Source organism: Hippopotamus amphibius, chromosome 6 (assembly GCF_030028045.1).
Source record: "Hippopotamus amphibius kiboko isolate mHipAmp2 chromosome 6, mHipAmp2.hap2, whole genome shotgun sequence".
In the NCBI taxonomy this organism is placed as follows: domain Eukaryota; kingdom Metazoa; phylum Chordata; class Mammalia; order Artiodactyla; family Hippopotamidae; genus Hippopotamus; species Hippopotamus amphibius.
Genome location: NC_080191.1, coordinates 48,836,656 through 48,841,364, shown reverse-complemented (window position 1 = coordinate 48,841,364; position 4,709 = coordinate 48,836,656). Strand labels below are relative to the sequence as shown.

Genomic DNA, 4,709 nt, shown 5'->3' with positions numbered 1-4,709 from the left:
TCCTTGGCCTGGGGGAGTCCCCAACAGCCCAGGGTCGAACAGGAGTGGTCCTGGCTCTGTCTTTTCTGCTCAGACAATAAAGCCTCCCACGTGTTAAAAAACAAAACGAAACAAACAAAAAAAAAACTGAGTTGCTTTTTTTAAAAGATCGACAAAATTGAGGAACCCTTAGTTAAAGAAAAAAAATAACTAAAATCAGAAATGAAAAAGGGGCATTTCAACCAATGATAAAGAAGTAAAAAGGATTATGAGAGAATAGTATGAATAATTGTATGCCAACAAATTGGATAACCTAAAAGAAATGGGAAAACCTGCCAAAACTAAATATTGAAGAAAAAGAAAATCTGAACAGACCAATAACTAGTAAGGAGACTGAATCAGTAAACAAAAACCTCCCAACAGATCTCCCAGCTCTCAGATGTCAAGGCTAGAGCATCAGAAAAAATTAAAGATTGTAAGAAAAAAATAGAAGGTATGTTTCAAAAATCTGTATTACAGGTATTTCATCAGTTTGTGAGTCTCAAATAGCTAGCAGTTTGGTTCTCAAAAGATCTTTGAATTGTGTGCAGTTACTTGGGCAAGAGGGTTAGGACTCTGTCATGAGACAGGTGGAAAGGAAAAATCCAGCAATCCTTTTCTCTAGCAATAAATGAAATGTGGCGATCAGGGGAAAGTAAGGTATACCAAAAGGGCAATGTCAGTCAAAAGACAACATGGCACAGAACATCAGTATTCTGGCCAGAGACTTGGCATAATAGTATGTGAAAAAGGGTCTTGAATTTATATGGAAGGGAAAGTAGATGCAAGTGAATGCATAAATAAAGAATAATTCAAAGAGATGAGCAACAAACACTATAGCTGATAATATTATATTTCTGAGTAACCTGACAAAAGAGAAGGCATAAAATGGATGGTTTTTCTTTGGCCATTGTTTGGTATAGTCTGATTTCCAAATTATGTATAGTCTTTATAGTTTCTAGTGACAAGTTTATAGTTTCTAGAGAGGAATGGGTATATATCTCCTAACAAAAAGCTTAAGACAAGCCAATATTACTGAAGATGTCTACCAAACATTTAAAGAAGAGTTAACTCTAATTCTTCTCAAATTCTTGCAAAAATTGAGCAGAAAGGAACACATTCAAATTTATTGTATGAGGGTAGCATTACCCTGGTACAAAGCCAGATAAAGATACTATAATAAAACTACAGACTAATATCCCTGATGAATATTAATGCAAAATTCTCAACAAAATACTAGCAAACTAAATTCAACAGCATAGTAAGAGGAATATACACCATGACCAAGCCAGATTTATTTCTGGAATGTAAATATGTTTCAACATATAAAAAGCAATCAATATAATAGACCAGATTCACAGACTGAAGGACAAAAAGCACATAATCATCTCAACTGATACAGAAAAAGTATTTTACAAGATCTAAAACCCTTTCATGGTAAGAACACTCAACCAAATAGGAACTGAAGGAAATACCTTCATAATAAACCACCAACATAATAAAGCCAATATATGAAAAGCCTACAACTAACACCATACTCAGTGGTGAAAGACTGAAAAATTTTCCTCTGAGATCAAGAATAAGACAAGGATGCCCTCTTTCACCACTTCTGTTCAACATAGTATTGTCAGTACTAGCCAGTGCAATTAAGCAAGAAAAAGAAGGAATAAAAGGCATCCAAGTTGGAAAAGAAAAAGTAAAATTACCTGTTTGCAGATGACATGATCTTATCTATAGAAAACCCTAAAGATCACACACACACACACACACACACACACACAAACCTGTTAGAACTAATAAACAAATTCAGCAAAGTTGCAGGATTCAAAATCAACTAACCAAAATCAGTTGCATTTCTATACACTAACAATTATCAATTGGAAAAGGAAATTAAGAAAACAATTCCATTTATGATAACACAAAAAATACTTAGGAATATACCTAAGGAAATGAAATGCAAGTACACTGAAAGCTACAGAACATTGTTGAAAAAAATTTAAAAAGAAACAAATAAATAGAAATACATTCCCTGTTCATGGATTGGAAGAATTAATAATGCTAAAATATGCACACCACCCAAAGTGATCTACAGATTCAAAACAATCCCTATCAAAATCTCAATGGAAGTTTTTGCAGAAATAGAAAAAAAATCATACTAAAATTCACATGGAATCACAAAGGACCTGGCATAGCCAAAATAATTTTGAAAAAGAACAAAGTTGGAGAACTCACACTTACTGCCTTAAAAAAAATAACAAAATGGTAATCAAAACAGTGTTTATAGACCAATGAAATAGAATAGGGAGCCCAGAAATAAACCCTTGAGTATGTGCTCCAATGATCTTTGACAAGTATAATAAGACCACTCAATGAGAAAAGGGCAGTTTCTTCAACAAGTGGTGCCAGGAAACCTGGATATTCACAAGCAAATAATGAAGTTGGGCCTTTATTTTACACTGTACACAAAAATTGACTCATAATGGAATAAAGACCTAAATATGCAAAACTTCTGAAAGAAAATATAGGGGGAAATTTTTCATGCATTAAATTTGGTAATGAATTCTTGTACTTGAAACTAAAAGCACAGGCAATGAAAGCAAAAAATAAACAAATGGAACTACATCAAACTTAAAGACTTTTGTTCATTGAAAGACATAATCAACAGAGTGAAGAGGCAACCTATGGGGTGCAAGAAAATATTTGCAAATCTTATGTCTAATATGGTATTAATATCCTGAATATAGAAAGAACTCCTACAGTTCAACAACAACAAAATCAGTTAACCCAATTAAAAAATGGATAAAGGACTTGAATAGATATTTCTCCAAAGATGATATACAAATGACCAACAAGTGTATGAAAAAATGCTCAACATCATTAATCATCAAAGAAATGCAAATCAAAACCACAGTGAGATATCACCTCATATTCACTGAGAAGGCTACTGTGAAAGAAAGAGAGAGAGAAAGAAGGAAAGAAAAGAAAGAAAGAAAGAAAGAAAGAGAGAAAGAAAGGAAGAAAGAAAGAAAGAAAGAAAGAAAGAAAGAAAGAAAGAAAGAAAGAAAGAAAGAAAGAAAGAAAAGAAAGAAAGAAAAAGAAAGAAAGGGAGAGAGAGAGAGGAAGGAAGGAAGGAAGGAAGGAAGGAAGGAAGGAAGGAAGGAGTGCTGATAAGGATATGGAGAAGTTGAAGCATTGTTGATGGGATTTTTAAATGGTGCAGGCACCTTGGAAAACAGTATGGCAGTTCCTCATATTATTTTTGATTTCTACTTTAATTACTCAGTTAATTACCTTAAAGTAATTACTAATTTAATTATTCATACAATTTTAGTTTAAATAGAACTACCATATGATCCAGAAATTTTTACTTCTGGATATATATCCCCTGAAACTGAAAGCATCATTTAGGAGATTGGCACATCCATGTGCATAGCAGCACTATTCACAATAGCCAAAAGGTAAAAGCAACACAAATGTCCACCAACAGATGGATGGATAAACAAAATGAGTATGGGTACAATGGAAGGCTATGCCACCTTAAAAGGCAAGGAAATCTTGTCACATGCTATAACACTGATGAATCTTGAGGACATTATGCTATGTGAAATTATCCAGTCACAAAAGGATAAATGCTGTATCATTTCACTTAGATGAGGTATCTAAAGTAGGCAAATTCATAGAGACAGAAAGTAGAATAGTGGTTGCTAGGGACTGGGGGGAAGTGGCAAAGGGGTGTTGTTTAATGGGTATAGATTCTTTCAGTTCTGCAAGATTTAAAGGTTCAAAGATGCTTCACAACAGTGTAAAACCTAACACTAATGAACTATACACTAAAAATAAACATGGTAAATTTTATTTTTACCACACACACAAATTCTGTAAATAAATAAATAAAACTGACCATACCAATTGTTGATAAGAATGTGGAGGAACTGGAACTCTCATACACTGCTAGTGGGATTATCAAATGGTACAACCACCTTGGAAAACACTTTGGCAATTTTATAAAAACTAAAAATATATCTCCTCTTCCACTGTAGGAATTTACCCAAGAGAAATTAAAGCATAAGTCTATACAAAGACATGTATAAGAATGTTCCTAGTAGCTTTATTTGTAACAGTCAAAAGCTAGTAACAACCCAAATATATATCAACAGTGAATAAACAAATTATGTATTTTCATACAATGACATATTACTTACAAAATAAGCATACTTTTTAGATATTATTTATTGGGTTTTAATTATGTACCAAGAACAGTGCTAAGTGCTTTAAACATGAAATCACAACTCTATGAGGTAGAAATAATTAGCCTTATTTTAGAGATGATGAAACTTAGTTTGGAAAAGTTGAGTAACACAAGCCACACTATGCCAAAGCCAGAATTTGAATTTAGGTATAGAGCAATGCGGAAGATGGAAAGCATAATCCCTACAGTGTGTTTCTTGAACTCAACAGGAGCAATACACTGATAAGCTGATAGCAAGCCGAAGAATTCCTTAGAAAAAGGAAGCTCTGCATCTTTGTCTATTCACCTGTGGTGTTAATTGACATATAGCACAATGGTTGAGAATGTGGACCGTAATGGTTGTAAATGGAAACTCCGCAGGTGTGAATTCCCACGGTTATTATTCCATAGTTATGAGAGCTATTTCATCTCTCTGTTCCTTTATGTTTAAGATGGAGATAAT

At 33.4% G+C, this 4,709-nt stretch overlaps 1 pseudogene; it reads left to right on the top strand.

Moving 5' to 3' along the window:
• The first annotated feature begins 474 nt into the window (after positions 1-474).
• LOC130856051 (single-stranded DNA-binding protein, mitochondrial-like) lies at positions 475-905 on the top strand (annotated as a pseudogene).
• The last annotated feature ends 3,804 nt before the right edge of the window (positions 906-4,709 follow it).